This window comes from Elephas maximus, chromosome 2 (genome assembly GCF_024166365.1).
Source record: "Elephas maximus indicus isolate mEleMax1 chromosome 2, mEleMax1 primary haplotype, whole genome shotgun sequence".
NCBI classification, from domain to species: domain Eukaryota; kingdom Metazoa; phylum Chordata; class Mammalia; order Proboscidea; family Elephantidae; genus Elephas; species Elephas maximus.
This window is the reverse complement of record NC_064820.1, coordinates 70073414-70092571: the sequence shown is the minus strand read 5'-3', so window position 1 is coordinate 70092571 and position 19158 is coordinate 70073414. Positions and strand designations below refer to the sequence as shown.

Here is a 19158-nt window from a genome sequence, read left to right as displayed (position 1 = left end):
AAAAAGAAAGTAGGCATTATAATTGACTCATCATGTCAGCCTGTAAAAGCCATGGTGTCTATACCAGAAAATGCATAAAAATGTTCTTAAGCTTTACATAGAAGCCTTATGTACCATATAGGGGTGTGTTTATATATTTTTTTTTTATAGTAGGAACATAATATAAGCATGTCAAATAAAAAAATGAGATTTAAAAATATCAAATTGTCAAAAAATATTCAGGTTTAAAACATGAGTTTAAAGGTTTGGTTCATATTTTTATGCAAATAATGTTTTAAGTCCCTTTTAAAAAATACTAAGAAGAAAAGGAATTACATTTTAAGGAAGTTAAAACTAAGCAATATACTCATTGTGCTCTACCAATTATTCCTCTTGGGTCCAGTACAAAGGGAAGTGATGTTTTAATGTCCCTTGGGTGACAAATATTATTATTAGTAGGCTTTGGTAGCACATCTTGTGCACTAGATTTAAAGATTGTTTTTAGCTATATGGATATCTAGAACATTGAGTAAAACTTTGGCTTTTCTTGTCTCTCTGTAAAGAATACTTCTTATTCTGTAGGGTTCTAGTCCCCCCCACCCCAGCCCCACACACACACCCACGCTCCTAGATTGCTGTTTCCCTCACAAATAGTTGGTCAAATTTTCGTCACAGTTTTTATGTATGCTTTTAGGTTGAAATTCATGACCAAATGAAAATAGAGATTTTCTGTTAGATTGTTCTTACTTATGGTCTCTCATTTCTTTTGTATTGGAAATTGGGTTTAACTCTACCTATAAATCTCCATATCAGATAACTTGTATTATCCGCTTTACTGGGTCTATGGATGCATTTTTTCTTTCTTAAATTAATAAAAATTTGACCTCATTGTCTTATCTTCATATCTCTAAGTTTTATTCATTTCAGACTAACAAAAACAAAATAAAATAAACCCATTGCCGTCGAGTTGATTCTGACTCATAGTGACCCTATAGGACACGGTAGAACTGCCCCATAGGGTTTCCAAGGAGCAGCTGGTGGTTTTGAACTGCAGACCTTTTGGTTCAGACTAGTTGATGTGAAATAAGATTAAACGATAGTAAATTGTGCAATTTCAGTTTATGTTCTTCATATTCTTCTTTTCGATTTTATTTCTTATGCACTATGTTTATAAAGGCTTATGTAATAGGTAAAAATAAACTACGAAAGCTTGCAAAAAGGCATAACATTTGACAATCCTATACAGTCTCATGTATTTTCATCATAAAGTTTTCACTTTGATTTGCAGCAAAAGTTGGTTTCCCTATTCACATGTACAATATGAAAATACTTTTGCTATTTAAAAAATGCTATTTATTACTAACAACTTTCTTGAGTCTTAATAGATGTCTTTATGATCACACTCACCTCTTAAACTTGTGCTTGAAAACTTGTGTTTACACAGTTGATAGAGCCCAAACCCACACCAGGTTTTACCTGATAAGTCCCTAAGATTTTAAAGGATTCTAAATACCACTTTAGAAAACAGTAGTGGCTTTATAGGTGGTGTCTAGTCACATAAACAAGGCATACTTCAATTGGTAGCTGAAGGGAAAAACAAACCAGCCCTGCTTTAGATAGCTGTCTGAGTGAGGCGTGCTGAGATGAACACTAAACATACTTGTTGACTTAGGAGAGCTCCCTACACTGTAGCTACTTGGGGAGGCGGGGGGGCACTCCTCCTGTTGTTGGAGCATCTTGAAATGATGCCTCTTTCAACTAGTAGTCTCCTACGATGTCAGTGAGAATTTTAAACAAGAACAGGATGATCCATGATAACTGCAGCATGGATCGGCTTTCCATCTCTTCCACTTCGGTCATTATGCAGTCATTGCTGGGATTACCAATGATTATATCTATAGTCATTAAAAATCTTGCTTGAATTCTTTGTGAGTTCATTAATATACATGTTAGTCACATTTGGGAATTTACATGATCTTTTGTTTTTTTAATTTTAATTTAGGGCAATATTTTCCACTAGTATCCATTTATATCATCAATTTATGTTTTCCAGGTATTTCTAACTTCCAATACAGGTAATGAGGAGGTTGTAACGGCTATAAATACAAAGAATAAATCTGTACAGTATGATATGCAGAATAACATAGTGCAGTAATCTGTAAATGATGTATCGTTTCAGGTACTTACATATTGCCTTTTATCTGAGATGCTTAAAAGTGCTTTAATAAAAATACTGATTATCTTATAATATTTTATAGATGAGGAAACTAAAAATACAGGATGCAATACCTCCTCCCATGGTAATATAAATAAACAAATAAGTGGTCTAAACCTGTCAATTCTGTTTCTACTAAGCATTAATATGAAAATTATATCAAATGAAAGAAATATAGTAGATGTATTTTATTTCTAGAAATACTTTTTACTCAGCTTTTATCATGTAATACTTGTTTCTAAAAATCTTTTCAAAATTTCCTATCTTGTCCCAGTTTTTAGAGGGCAGAGAGACAATCAGGAGAGCTTCCCTAAACTTATTGCCTAAAATATTTGAAATGTTCAAAAGTGCAAATATTGTTTAAATGCTCTTGTTTCTGAAGCCCTGAATCTTGGGGTTAGAGTGTTGTTTTTTTTTTTTTAATCTTTTATAGAGAGAATGTTTGCAAGTCAAGGTGCAAGTACAGACAAACAGGATGCAAAGTAAGATCGCTACTAAAAAAAAAAAAACAAACCCTTTACCTGGAGTCGATTCAGACTCATAGCAACCATATAGCTCAACGTAGAACTGCCCCACAGGGTTTCCAAGGAGAGCTTGGTGGATTCGAACTGCTGACCTTTTAGTTATCAGCTGTAGTTCTTAATCACGAGGCCACTGATCATCTAAAAAAAAAATCTGGCTACATTAGCAGATTTCAAAGGGGCCTTGGATGCTTCCTGGATGAAATTCCTCGCAAATAAAACAGCGTATTAGTATGTCCAAGAAATGTTTCTCTTCCTATTTAGGGTAACAAACTTTCTTATAAAGCTCCATAGGATCTATTGCCTAACACTTCTTTTAATTTCCATTAATCTCTTCTTTCTTGTTAGAAAAGAAATATTAACAAAAAGCATATTACAGTGATTATAAGGTTAAACTTAGGAAGGAACTCACTAACGAGCTTACGTATGACAAAGGCTGTGGGTGATCTTTTAAAAGCTTTCAAAAAAACAGGTTAATTCAGGACTCAGTCTCAGATGTAGCTTTGTATTTCTTTATTCTGTCACTTTAAATCATATTTTAAAATTGTTTTTTAATAGACTTAATGATTTGGTTTAGGTTAACAATATCCAGTACATAATTTAGTGGGTAGCACAAATAGTGTACAATCAGCTGCTAATCTAAAGGTTGGGGGATTGAACCTACCCAGTAACACCACTGAAGAAAGGCCTAGTGATCTGCTTCTGTAAAGAATACAGTCAAGAAAACCCTGTGGAGCAGTTCTATTCTATAACATATCGGGTCCCCAAGTTGGAATGGACTTGATGGCAAGGGGTTTGTTTTTTTTTTTTTTTTAAATCAAGAAATGAGAGCTCATCCACGGGTAGATTTAAGGCCCCATACAATCTGAAAAATTTTATAGATGTCATAAAACCAAACCCTTTACTGTCGAGTCAATTGCAACTCATAGCGACCTTATAAGACAGAGCAGAACTGCCCCATAGGGTTTCCAAGGAGCGGCTGGTAGATTCGAACTGCTGACCTTTTGGTTAGCAGCTGAGCTCTTAACCACTGCACCACCAGCTTATAGAGAATTTTTATTATCTATGATGTTTGTCGCTGTCCCACATAGACTTAAGAGTTAGCACATGAGAGTATAATTCATTGTACATTATGGTGCAGACAGCTAACATGCTCGGCTGCTAACCAAAAGGTTGTTGGTTCAGGTCTACCCAGAGGTGCCTCAGAAAAAAGGCTTGGCAATCCACTTCTGAAAAATTTGCCATTGAAAACCATAAGGAATACACTTCTACTCTGACACCCATGCTTTGTTTTTTTCCTTAACATTTATCAGTTCCTAACATACTGTTTATTTTACTGATTCATCTTGCTTATTGCCTGCTTTACCCACTACAACCTATTTTCTATAGGGGCAGAGCGCTTTTCTGTTTCTTTTGCTGAGGAATCCACAACACCAAGAATAGTGCCTGGTTCATGACAAGTGCTTAATAAATATTTGTTGAATGAATGAACTGACAATTGTAATGAGTATATAAGCTCCATGAGGGCAGGGGCTCCACTCAGCTTATTCATGGCTGCTTATATGGTGAGTAGCATAAAGAGATGGGGAAAGAGGACTGTGAAGATACTTAGGCTATATATTTGAAATGCTGAGAGAAGGCCATTGTGATTGAGGCCCTCAAAGCAAGCACTACATAAATGAGACAGGAGAAGAAGATACAGGCGAAATCTGACTATACCTTATAGGCCATGTTAAGGATCCTAGGTTTTCATCTTATGAGCAACGGAAAACTGTTGAAGGGTTTTCTTGTGAATGAGATCATAAGAGTTTATTGATGCACAGGAAATCACAGAATTTCTAAGGCACAGTGTATCATAGCAATCAAATATAATTTTACTGATTCCCCCAAACATACCCTACACTTAGTACTAAAACAGCCCTGCCATTGATGATACTCCATCGTAGCAATACCCTTGCTTTTCTAGGTAAAAATAAACTTGATGACTTTATACCAGAGGGGGATGTATCAAAACTCTGAGAAGAGATGAATGGAGGTATTTATGTATGGAAGTGGACTTTATAATTTTGACTTTAATACTGTAAAATCTCAGTATGTTGTGGTGGAAATATAGAAACATATATAAAAAGAAAACATGACATAACTTTGGAAACTTTAAAACTTCTCATTAATTTTGAATCTGTGGAGAGAGATATATTTTACTCACATGTCATCAAACTTTTGAATATGTTCTACATACTTAATTAAATAAAAATAAACCTGTTTGTGGATTCCAACTCTAGCAACCCTACAGGACAGAGTAGAACTACCCCATCGGGTTCCAAGGACCAGCTGATGGATTTGAACTACTGATCTTTTAATTAGCAGGCAAACTCTTAACCACTGCCCCACCAGGGCTCCACAATCTAAAATTGATTAAGGGTACCATATTTGTTCTAAACTTTTAAGTAATGAGAAATATTTAGGCTCTGATATTATAAATGAAAGATCATAGAGAATATACAAATGTGTGTATACATACACACACACTATATATATTTGTATTTATTAATTTATAGTAAGAAATATAGCCACATAGTTTATTCAGTAAAATCTACTAAACTCTGCAAATTTTCTCACTTAAAGGAAATCTGCTCTGTAGGTCAATTTATTATCAAAAGGTTGTTTAGTTAACATAGAATTACAACACAGAACAGTATAGATCGTTTTATTAACATATTAATTAATAAACTATAATAATAATACCATCGAACTATTTCAGCCTGAAGTATATAGCTCCTTGCAGTTGAGGTAGTCTGCTAGAGACAAGATAGTTGAATTCTTTGATCAGGGTATCCTCCTCCAGGAGAATACTTAATAAAGTCTGACATACTTTGTCTCTCGGACTCTCTAGTTTTTCATGTTTTCATGCTTACCACCTTCTGTCTATTATTTTATCACCATCAATTAGCTAAGATTCAAGTCATTACTGATTTCTGATTGAGAATCATTCATTTCATGTAATTATATGTTGATCTCATTAGTCTATTTTGGCTGCTTACCCTTTTTTTTTTCCCAAAGAGATGTAGATAACGGGAGAGGATGTTGTTGTTAGGTGCCGTCGTGTCAGTTCCGACTCATAGCAACCCCGTGTACAATGGAACAAAACACTGGCTGGTCCTATGCCATGCCCACAATCGTTCTTATGCTTGAGGCCATTGTTCCAGCCCGCGTCAATCCATCTCATTGAGGGTCTTCCTCCTTTTCACTGACCCTGTACCGTACCAAGCGTGATGTCCTTCTCCAGGGACTGATCCCTCCTAACAACATGTCCAAAGTATGTAAGATGAAGTCTCACCATCCTTCCTTCTAAGGAGCATTCTGGCTGTACTTCTTCCAAGACAGATTTCTTTGTTCTTTTGGCAGTCCATGGTATATTCAATATTCTTTACCAACACCACAACTGAAAGACTTTAATTCTTCTTCTGTCTTCCTTTTGCATGCACATGATGCAATTGAAAATACCGTGCCTTGAGTCAGGCGCACCTTAGTCTTCAACGTGACATCTTTGCTTTTCAACGCTTTAAAGAGGTCTTTTGTGGCAGATTTGCCAGATGCAATGTGACATTTGATTTCTTGACTGCTGCTTCCATGGGTGTCCTGATCATATGCTACCTCTTGAAATGGTTGAACGTCTACCAATTCTTTTTGGTATAATGACTGTGTATTCCTTCCATCTTCTTTTGATGAAATTGATCGAACATGCAGTCAGGATGCATTGATGATTACTGGTGATAGGAATTCGAAAGCTGGAAACAAAAAAGAAGGATCGGTAGTTGGAAAATATGGTCTTGGTGATAGAAACGATGCTGGAGATTGCATCGTAGAATTTCGCAAGACCAACAACTTCTTCATTGCAAATACCTTCTTTCACCAACATAAATTATGTCTGCACACACAGACCCAGATGGAATACACAGGAATCAAATCAACTACATTTGTGGAAAAAGATGATAGAAAAGCTCAGGATCATCAATCAGAACAAGGCCAGGGGGCGACTGTGGAGCAGACCATCACCTGCTCATATGCGAGTTCAAGTTGAAATTGAAGAAAATTAGAACAAGTCCATGAGAGCCAAAGTATGACCTTGAGTATATCCCACCTGAATTTAGAGACAATCTCAAGAGTAGATTTGATGCTTTGAACACTAATGACTGAAGACCAGACAAGTTGTGGGATGACATCAAGGACATCATACATGAAGAAAGCAAGAGGTCATTGAAAAGACAGGAAAGAAAGAAAAGACCAAGATGGATGTCAGAGGAGACTCTGAAACTTACACATGAACATTGAGCAGCTAAAGCAAAAGGAAGAAATGATGAAGTAAAAGAAGTGAACAGAAGATTTCAAAGGGCAGGTCAAGAAGACAAAGTAAAATATTATAACGACATGTGCAAAGACCTGGAGATAGAACACCAAAAGGGAAGAACACGCTTGGCATTTCTCAAGCTGAAAGAACTGAAGAAAAAATTCATGTCTTGAGTTGTAATAGTGAAGGATTCTATGGGGAAAATATTAAATGACGTAGGAAGCATCAAAAGAAGATGCAAGGAATATACAGAGTCATGAGAGAGGATAATTGTAAAAGAGAAGTTTAAAGAAATAGAGTTTGATTAGCCTGTGAAAAAGAAAGCTAAATGTTGGCCTCAAAACCATATTCAGGCCTTGGAATATTTATTATAGTTCTATTACTGATAACAAATTGTTCTCCTTCCCTACCAAGAGCGTAAAAAAAAAAACATAGTGGTCTTAATTTTTACAGCTGGAAGGTTGTAGGTTAGGTAGTAGGAAGAATTTCAAATTATTAAATATTTGACTGTTACACTGAGAGAGATTGTGGAAAAACTTTCCTTGAATGTTTTAAAGTGGTATAAGTATTAATATTCTATAATGTGGCTGGAAACCCTGTTGGCATAGTGGTTAAAAATTACAGCTGCTAACCAAAAGGTTGACAGTTCGAATCCACCAGCCGTACCTTGGAAACCCTATGGGGCAGTTCTACTTTATCTTATAGGGTCACTATGAGTTGGAATCGACTTGACAGCAACGGGTTTGGTGTTCCATTTGGTTTATAATGTGGCTTGATATGGGCTTAGAGAATAAAAGGCATGAAAGTATTTTATCACCTAAATATACTTTTGGAGTCCAAACATATATTTATCAGGTATATACAAGATAAGAAATCAGATTTTTATTTTTCCTTACATTCCAAGCCAAAAATCATAGGTCCCTAATCATTTCTACCCTTAAACATCAATTGTTTTTTTAAATCTTAGGATTAAAAAAAAAAAACTTTTTTAATCCTTTCAAATTGGTGATAAATTATATAACTCAGATTTCTAGATTAGGTTTTTTGTTACATGTTTGTTGTTGTTCTTGTTGTTGTTGTTTTTGCCTTTCTAGGATCTCTTACACTTAAATTATTTACATAGCAGGAATAAACTATTTAAGGTTGAAATAAAGGTACATTATCCTCTCTCTTCGGATGGCTACTAAACACCTGCGCCAGGCCACGGGGTCACCATATGTTGCTTTTCAATTTTCCTTTTGTGTGATAAAATGATAAGTAACCTTTGATTAACCATTGATGTAACTAACCATTGATGCTCCTTCCTGACCTCTTTGAGCTTCAGGATTCTTTATTGCAAACAGCTGCTGAGAGATGTTACTGATAATAATGAGGACAAAGAGAATGTCCCATATCCAGAATAAAGAGTCCAAGATGGGATAGGGTTTCTCAAGGCCAGAAAAATTGTGCATATCTCTTTTATGGTCTTTACAGTTGTTAAAAATATTCGTCTAGCAATAAAGACACCATTATCTCTTCACACACTGTTTTACCTTCTTACTGATATAATAGTTTAAAATTGATTTTGTACTTTTATGATGTGCCTTCCACCATGTAAACTGCTAATTTTAATTTTCCTAAGTGAATGACTTTCCTTCCCATTTTTTAGTTTTTTTTTTTTACAGTTACAGTTCCTTCAAAAGAATGGAAAGATTGGAAATGATTATTCTACTTTCTTCCATTGTGTTGAAAAGGGTCTTTGTCTGTAAAATGATCAGTTATTGCATGGTGATTAGAGGAGCCCTAGTTCATTTCATTACAAAGTTATTTTCTGCATATCAGATGTCTTAGTTATCTAGTGCTGCTAGAACAGAAATACTACAAGTGAATGGCTTGAACAGACATTTATTTTCTCACAGTTTAGAAGGCTAGAGGTTCGAATTCAGGGTGCCAGCTCTAGGAAAAGCCTTTCTTTCTCTGTAGGCTCTGGATGAAGGTCCTTGTCTCTTTTGAGCTTCTGCCCCTAGGTGATCTTCATGTGGCTTGGCATTTCTCTTCTCCCATCTCTGCTTCCTACCTTGCTTATTTAATGTCTTTTATATCTCAAAAGAGATTGACTCAAGACACACCCTACACTAATCCTGAATCATTAACATAACAAAGGCAACACATTCCCACCCCTTGCAGTCCAGTGGATTTCAGCTCACAGCGACCCTATAGGACAGAGTAGCAATGTCCCATTTGCAAGGAGTGCCAGGTAAATTATTTTTGCTTTAGATAATTAATTTAAAACTGTTCTCTATACTGTTCTTTACTACTATTTATGATTTGCTAATCTTTTTTATTATTCTGAATGTTTGTAGTGTCATTCTTCTAAAACATTAAATAAACTGGAAATCTGGAAGTTGATATTAAAATTTTAAATAAGTAGAAATATTTTTAAATGTCTTCTTTTTTGAAAGAAACCATGGGCTAATTTGAGGCGTTCATAAAGAATATCCTTTTAAAATCGAAACACAAGTTGTGGTGGTACATTCAGAAACTCCAGTAATAATAATGTAAAGGTTGATGCCTAAACTCATTTGTTGAGTGGATATGTTATGAATTAGTATATAATAGTCTTAATTTGGAAATATCTTCCTTTAAAGCTTTACAAATATAGGTGAAGGATAGAAGGACATTATGAATGGGTAGTACAGTTTTACATTTTATTACAAGTAAATATTTACTAATCAGCCTTAATTAGCCAATCACATTATTTATTTCTGGTACAGTTAAGAGAAACAGAAAAGTTGCTTAGTTGTGTGGAGATAACTTAGGCATTGATATTCGACAGAGATGATTCATATCTAGATTTAGTTAGAATTGAAGGGAAATTGCTAAGTCTTTCTGAACCTAAACTTTCTAAAAGGACCATCATGATGATAGAATGAGATACAATATGAATAAGCGGTTGACGGTATGCCCTGAAAAAGCCTTAGTTTCCTTCTTTTCTTCTTTTTTCCTGCCTATATTTTTATAGCCTTCCTGCTAAGTGATCTTGAAGCATATGCTCGAGTACCTCCAGTGATGGAGATTTAATTCTGTTTCCTCGTTTCTCAGCTTTGACTTTTGGAAGACTCTTCTTTATATTGCACTGAAATCTGATCCTTCTAGCTTCTATCCATTGTTGAACTGTCTTCTCATCTATACTAACATGCATATTTTTTTCTTCAATCCTTTATAAAATTTGCTTTCTAAAGTTTAAGAGTTCCAGTTTAAAAACATGACAAACAGTAAACAGTTACTTTTCCAGATACAAAAACAGAAATACTGGACAAAATAAAGCTACCATATTTTTATGCAAATAATGCATGCCTTCTATGTTTTTTTGCCAACTGCACTCTCCCTCCCCAGAGGTATACCATGCTATACTGATTTTTTTATGTCAACATGTTAAGAGAAATTGGCATAATGGCACTTATGAAAATATCTCATAGGGGTAGGGCACGGTTGGCAAACAAACATAGAAGGTAGGTGTTATTTGTGTAAAAATATAGTAATAGACATAATTAAATATAGTCCAACATGTTTAGCTACGACATGTATTTCTGTAATGAGAAGAGGTTTATGTACAATTGAAGAATTAAGGAATGATACTGTATAAAGCATATATCTCGTTTGCTCATATGTCATTGTTTCTTAGTACATTAATGATTGGAAGCTACCACCCCAGTTTCCTCACAATTAAAGAGAAAATCTATACCAACATATGAAGACCCTCAGGAAAAAAAAAATTGAAAAATTCTATAGGAAGAAATTCCTTTACTGAATTTAATGACTGATTTAGCAGATTCATTTCCAAAACACAGAGCTATCTAATGGAGACATGAGGGCAAATGAAGAAGCTGTGAAGATACAGCCCATTATGTTGTTGTTGTTTTTAAAGTTGATTGTTGAAGAAGCTATACCTTGGATCCAATTCTTAATTTTGATAAAAATGGTCTCTGTTGGAAGCAAATACCTCAAAGACCTGCATCTCAAAGAGGAAGAACCACAAGTCACAGGGTTTAAAGCCACAAAGAATTCATCGACTGGGATACTGAGAACAAATGCAAGCAGAAATTTAACTCTGCAAATGTTTTTATTAGTAGTGTTAATATTTTTGTTTTCTTTTTACAAATTTGCATAGGTTTTGAGTGGTCTACTACAATCCTATTTTTCCCATAAACTTTTTTTTTAATATGTTATTTTGCACAATGCAGGGTGTCATGAATTGAATGGTGTCCCCTCAAAATATGTGTCAACTTGGTTAGGCCATGATTCCCAGTATTGTGTGGTTGTCCTCCATTACATAATTGTAGTTTTCCTATGTGTTGTAAATCCTAACCTCTGCCTGTGGTTAATGAGGCAAGATTAAATTATGCTAAAGAGGATTCAGGTGGGGTTGTAATGCCGCTATTAAGGTTACATCCCTGATTCAATGTAAAGGGAGTTTCACTGGGTTGTGGCCTGCACCACCTTTTATCTTACAAGAGATAAAAGGAAAAGAAAGTGAGCAGAGTTGGGAACCTCATACCACCAAGAAAGCAGCACCAGGAGCAGAGCGTGTCCTTTGGACCTGGGGTTCCCTCATGGAGAAGCTCCATCAATCAGGGGAGGATCGATGACAAGGATCCTTCCTTCAGAGCTGACAGAGAAAGCCTTCCCCTGAAGCTGACGCCCTAAATTTGGACTTGTAACCTACTAGACTGTGAGAGAATAAATTTCACTTTGTTAAAGCCAACCACTTCTGGTATTTCTGTTACAGCAGTACAAGATGACTAAGACACAGGGTTTTTCGGGGGAATGCATTCACCACATTGCAACAGAGAACCAGTATATATCAGACCTAAGTGGGTAGGAGAGAGTGGGGGATATGCCAGAAATAATGAGAAATTTTAGTCAAAGTCACAAGATGGTGAGTTGGGATAGGAGACATCACCTTGGGCCTTGAGATAAAGAACTGAAACTGAGACTCCTTCATGAAGTCAGAACACTAGAAGGGCCATCTCAACTCTGAAAAAAGAACTAAATGGATAAGGAATGTTACCTGCCCTTTGCTCTGAATAGGGAATAATGGCTTCCATGAGAAATTAAAGCTCTAGACATGTGCGTCACGTGTAGAAAATAAGAAAAAGAGGGTAAAAGATATGGTAGTTAGAATGAGAATGTTCAATATAAGTTGAATAGGAGTTTGAGAAAGAAGTACCAGAAAGAATGGAGAAGAGATATATTTAAAAAGATTGTTGCTGTTGTTGTTAGGTGCCATTCAGTCGGTTCTGACTCATAGTGACCCTGTGCACAACAGAACAAAGCACTGCCCAGTCCTGAGCCATCCTCACAATCGTTGTTATGCTTGAGCTCGTTGTTGCAGCCACTGTGTCAGTCCACCTCATTGAGGGTCTTCCTCTTTTCCAGTGACCCTGTACTCTGCCAAGCATGATGTCCTTCTCCAAGGACTGATCCCCCCTGACAACATGTCCAAAGTATGTAAGACACAGTCTCACCATCCTTGCTTCTAAGAAGCATTCTGGTTGTACTTCTTCCAAAACAGATTTGTTCGTTCATTTGGCAGTCCATGGTACGTTCAATATTCTTCACCAACGCCACCATTCAAAGGCATCAATTCTACTTCGGTCTTCCTTATTCATTGTCCAATTTTCACATGCATATGATGTGATTGAAAATACCATGGCTTGGGTCAGGCACACCTTAGTCTTCAAGGTGACATCTTTGCTCTTCAACGCTTTAAAGAGGTCTTTTGCAGCAGATTTACCCAATCCAATGTGTCTTTTGATTTCTTGACTGCTGCTTCCATGGCTGTTGATTGTGGATCTAAGTAAAATGAAATCCCTGACAACTTCAGTCTTTTCTCTGTTTATCATGATGTTGCTCATTGGTCCAGTTGTGAGGATTTTTGTTTTCTTTATGTTGAGGTGTAATTCATACTGAAGGCTGTGGTCTTTGATCTTCATTAGTAAGCGCTTCAAGTTCTCTTCACTTTCAGCAAGCAAGGTTGTGTCATCTGCATAACACAGGTTGTTAATGAGTCTTCCTCCAATCCTGATGCCCCGTTCTTCTTCATATAGTCCAGCTTCTCGTATTATTTGCTCAGCATACAGATTAAATACGTATGGTGAAAGATTACAACCCTGAAGCACACCTTTCCTGAATTTAAAACTATCAGTATCCCCTTGTTCTGTCCAAACAACTGCCACTTGATCAATGTAAAGGTTCCTGATGAGCACCGTTAAGTATTCTGGATTCCCATTCTTCGCAATGTTATCCACAATTTATTATGATCCACACAGCCGAATGCCTTTGCATAGTCAATAAAACACAGGTAAATATCCTTCTGGTATTCCCTGCTTTCAACCAGGATCCATCTGACATCAGCAATGATATCCCTGGTTCCACATCCTCTTCTGAAACCGGCCTGAAATTCTGGCAGTTCCCTGTCAATATACTGCTGCAGCTGTTTTTGAACGATCTTCACCAAAATTTTGCTTGCATGTGATATTAATGATATTGTTCTATACCACATTCAGGTGGATCACCTTTCTTGGGAATAGGCATAAATATGGATCTCTTCCAGTCAGTTGGCCAGGAAGCTGTCTTTCATATTTATTGACATAGACAAGTGAGCACCTCCAGTGCTGCACCTGTTTGTTGAAACGTCTCAATTCAGAAACATAATGACTAATAATTTTTCAGAATCAAAGGAAGACATGAATACTTAGAGCATGAACCTTAAGTAGATAAATAAAATGAATACCTGGTGAAACTGACAAAGAGAAACTCTTGAAAGCAACTAGAAAGACTTAACCACAAAGGAAGAGCAATTAGAATGACAAGTTACTTTTCATCAGCCTCCATAAAGGCCAGATGGCAATGGACATAATACCTTCAAAATGCTGAGGTCAGCATAGAATAATAAGTGTCAACATAGAATTCTATGTTTAGCGAAAATATAATTCCAAATGAGGGGGATATCAATTTATTTTCAGAAAAAGCCTCTTTCTAAATTAACTACAAAAATATGTACGTAAAGAAGAAAGAAAGTGAACGCAGAAAATAGGAGTGGGATGTAAGAAGCAGTTGGTGTTAAAAGCATGGTTAAACACATGGATACACTCCATTCTCTGAATATTGACTGTCAATTCTTGGTGAGTGAGTAGTTCACAAACTTTTATATTTGTGTGGGCAAGGAAAATTTCTCCCCAATTTTGGGAACCAACATAAGGATCACAACTTCTCATTTTTCCAGGTAAGAACACATTGTAAAAACTGACATGAGCATGCAGACCCTGCCTTCAGGAATCGTACAGTCTACTGTTCTTATCATTTCATATAATAAAAGGCATTTTAACACCTCAAATGTAAAGAGAATAACACTTAATTAAGATAATCCGTAAAGAGCCCTGGTGGTGAAAGTTCAGCAGTTCAAATCTACCAGCAGCTCCGTGGGAGAAAGATGTGGCAGTCTGCTCCCATGAAGATACAGCCTTGGAAACCCGATGGAGGCAGTTTTACTCTGTCCTTTAGGGTCACTATGAGTTGGAATTGACCCCATGGCAATGGGTTTGGTTTTGGTAAGATAGCCCATTTAAATAAGTAATTTTAGTTTCAAGGAAAAAAAAAAAAAAACTGACTACATTGACATTTTTCTAATTTTATCACAGAATGTTAAGAACTTTATCATGAACCTGTAACAATCCATGGCATTTGGGCTATATGTCTGATTATACACTATCTTCTTCTCCCTGATTGACATGAATACTGAGTAACAGTATTAATTTTTTAATGACACTGATATATACCTGGCACATAGTAAGTGCTCTTGAGTGAATAGAAAATATTTATATCATTGTTGCTTTACCAGGCAATCCTCCTACCTGGTTAGAAACCAGTACTGTGAAATCAGAGATCCCATTTCAAATTTTTATTGTCATGTAACAGAAATGTCCCTTAGTGGGGACTGTTGATATCTTCTTTTTCCTTCTCTAAACTCAAGGGCAAGTACAAAGACCAAAGTTTCCCCTAGATACTTCCCCAAAATGAATTTTAGGGTTATAGAGGGGAACCAAACATTCAGGCAATGATTTATTAGTTCATAGAGGTCCTGAAACTAATCTTAATAAATCTTAACTCCTGCTATCAGTAATCATGAGTATCTGAAAGAGAACTATGTTCTTCTACAGTTAAGCTGATGGCTAGTCAAAAAATCATTATTCCTTCTCATCAACTATACCTCATATATTTAGGGAAATTCATCTGTCTACTAGGATGATTACTATACAAATTGCCCAAGAAGCAAAAAAATTTGGTGTGCATTTGACTTTCTTAGAGGCTATGACTTACCTTAGGGTGCAAAGTGCTTATCAGTGATACATATGTGCAAATGAAACTGATACACCTATCCAAATATATGTCCATGTTCTAGAAGTCAGCTAATTAGGAAAAGAAGGGTATTCCTGAAGGTGAATTTGGTCTCAAGTTCTTTCAGAAAGTGTCCATCTTGCTTACTTGGTATAAAATGAATTTTGGGGGGTTTTTCTTTTTCAATAGAGTATCCTTTTTATACCTTGAAAAATCTTCCTAATTGGGTTATCAAAATCTTTCTTATCCAAGTGGAGATTCTAATTGCAAAATATACTTGAAAACTCTTGAGAGTCTTGTATTTGACTAGTTGAACATCTTGGGAGTGATTCCCATACATAGATTTCCAGCCCCAGGCTTCAGGCAGTGATCTCTGAAAAGTTAATGCCCTAGCAAATTTGAATTCCCAGGGGTTCACTAGGTAATGAAATCCTATTAAAAGTGGGAATCTACCTTTCAAAGTGCATCATTTGCTAAAGGATAAGAGAACTCTACCAGAGAGTTCTATTGTGAGCCTTGAGATCAAGGTTTTGAATAATGTATCTTGAGCACTTGCATTTTGAATAGATTTTCAGGGCACTTTTGGAAAATAAAGTTTCTGCAACCTGACTAAATAGTACATTTTTCCAAGACATGGCATGAATATTGTCATTTTCAGCAGTAGAATTTGTATTGTATAGTTTGGCCTAAAGTAAACTCTAGGCCTCTTTTACTTCAGTCTAAAGTAAGCTTTAGATGTAAGATTCTTTTTTTTTTTTTAAGATTCTTAATACATCAGGAATATGGTCCAGGGATTTGGATAAAATTTTTTATAACCTCTATACATTGTTCATGAGTATAGGATAATAACCATATGTCTACAAGGAACCAGTTAATACAACTATTATTCAAATTTATGCACCAACCACTAAGGCCAAAGATGACGAAATTGAAGACTTTTATCAGTTTCTGCAGTGTGAAATTGATCAAACATGCAATCAGGATGCATTGATAATTACTGGTGACTGGAATGTGAAAGTTGGAAACAAAGAAGAAGTGTCAGTAGTTGGAAAATATGGCCTTGGTGATAGAAACAATGCTGGAGATTGAATGATAGAATTTTGTAAGACCAGTGACTTCTTCATTGCAAATACCTTTTTTCACCATCATAAATGGCGACTATACACATGGACCTCACCAGATGGAACACACAGGAATCAAATTGACTACATCCGTGGAAAGAGACAACGGAAAAGCTCAATATCATCAGTCAGAACAAGGCCAGGGGCCGACTGTGGAACAGACCATCACTTACTCATATGCAAGTTCAAGCTGAAACTGAAGAAAATCAGAGCAAGTCCATGAGAGCCAAAATATGACCTTGCATATATCCCACCTGAATTTAGAGACCATCTCAAGAGTAGATTTGATGCATTGAACACTAGTGTCGGAAGACCAGACAAGTTGTGGAATGACATCGAGGACATCATCCATGAAGAAAGCAAGAGGTCATTGAAAAGACAAGAAAGAAAGAAAGAAAAGACCAAGATGATGTCAGAGGAGACTCTGAAACTTGCTCATGAACGTTGAGAAGCTAAAGCAAAAGGAAGAAATGATGAAGTAAAAGAACTGAACAGAAATTTCAAGGGGTGGCTCAAGAAGACAAAGTAAAGTATTATAATGGTATGTGCAAAGAGCTGGAGATAGAAAACCAAAACGGAAGAACACGCTCGGCATTTCTCAAGCTGAAAGAACTGAAGAAAAAATTCAAGCCTGGAGTTGCAATACTGAAGGATTCTATGAAGGTATTAAATGACACAGGAACCATCAAAAGAAGATGTCATTATACCAAAAAGAATTAGTCGATGTTCAACCATTTCAGGAGGTAGGGTATGACCAGGAGCCGATGGTACTGAAGGAAGATGTCCAAGCTGCTGTGAAGGCATTGGCAAAAAACAAGGCTCCTGATATTGACGGAATATCAATTGAGTTGTTTCAACAAATGGAGGCAGCGCTGGAGGTGCTCACTAGTCTATGCCAAGAAATATGGAAGAGAGCTTCCTGGCCAGCTGACTGGAAAAGATCCATATTTATGTCTATTCCCAAGAAAGGTGATCCATCCGAATGTGGAAATTATAGAACAATTATCATTAATATCACACACAAGCAAAATTTTGGTGAAGATCATTCAAAAATGTCTGCAGCAGTATATCGACAGGGATATTCAGGCTGGTTTCAGAAGACGACATGGAACCAGGGATATCATTGCTGATGTCAGATGGATCCTGGCCGAAAGCAGAGAATACCAGAAGGATGTTTACCTGTGTTTTATTGATTATGCAAAGGCATTTGACTGTGTGGATCATAACAAATTGTGGATAACATTTAAAAGAATGGGAATTCCAGAACACTTAATTGTGCTCATAAGAAACCTTTACGTAGATCAAGGGGCAGTTGTTTGGACAGAACAAGGGGACACTGATTGTTTTTAAAGTCAGGAAAGGTGTGCGTCAGGGTTGTATCCTTTCACCATACCTATTCAATCTGTATGATGAGCAAATAATCTGAGAAGCTGAACTATGTGAAGAAGAACAGGGCATCAGGATTGGAGGAAAACTCATTAACAACCTGTGTTATGCAGATAACAACCCGGCTTGCTGAAAGTGAAGAGGACTTGAAGCACTTAGTGATGAAGCTCAAAGACTACAGCCTTCAGTATGGATTGCACCTCAACATAAAGACAACAAAAATCCTCACAACTGGACCAATGAGCAACATCCTGATAAACAGAGAAAAGATTGAAGTTGTCAAGGATTTCATTTTACTTGGATCCACAATCAACAGCTATTGAAGCAGCAGTCAAGAAATCAAAAGACGCATTGCATCGGGTAAATCTGCTGCAGGAATGTCACCTTGAAAACTATGGTGTGCCTGACCCAAGCCATGGTATTTTCAATAGCATCATATACATGTGAAAGCTGGAGAAATGAATAAGGAAGACCAAAGAAGAAGTGATGCCTCTGAATTGTGGTGTTGGTGAAGAATATTGAATATACCATGGACTGCCAAAAGAATGAACAAATCCATCTTGGAGGAAGTACAACCAGAATGCTCCTTAGAAGCAAGGATGGTGTTACTTACATACTTTGGACATGTTGTCAGAAGGGATCAGTCCCTGGAGAAGGACATCATGCTTGGCAGAGTACAGGGTCAGCGGAAAAGAAGACCCTCAACAAGGTGGATTGACACAGTGGCTGCAACAACGAGCTCAAGCACAGAACGATTCTAAGGATGACGCAGGACCAGGCAGTGTTTTGTTCTGTTGTGCGTAGGGTTGCTATGAGTCAGAACCGACTTGATGGTGCCTAACAACAACAACATACATTGTTCTGGAAACCCTGGTGGTGTAGCGGTTAAGTGCTACTGTTGCTAACCAAAAGGTCGGCAGTTCGAATCCACCAGGCGCTCCTCGGAAACTCTATGAGGTAGTTCTACTCTGTCCTGTAGGTTTGCTATGAGTCGGAATCAACTCGTTGGCAGTGGGTTTGGTTTTGGTTTCACATTGTTCTAGAAATGTTTTAGTGTTTTTTAATACATTTTTTCTGTGACTGTGGATGTATTTTTGATCCATGGGATAATGTTTTATGGTCCTAAAATGTTAGGCCTACTAGTATTTTAATATTAAACTAAAAGTATGTATTTAGGATCGTATACTAAGAAAGTGTCTCATATAGAAA

General features: G+C 36.6%; 1 protein-coding gene across 3 annotated transcripts in view; it reads left to right on the top strand.

The window, feature by feature from the left end:
- Positions 1 to 19158, top strand: part of ADAMTS6 (ADAM metallopeptidase with thrombospondin type 1 motif 6) — a 270739-nt gene that overhangs the window by 150041 nt on the left and 101540 nt on the right. The gene's annotated exons all lie outside the window — the stretch shown is intronic.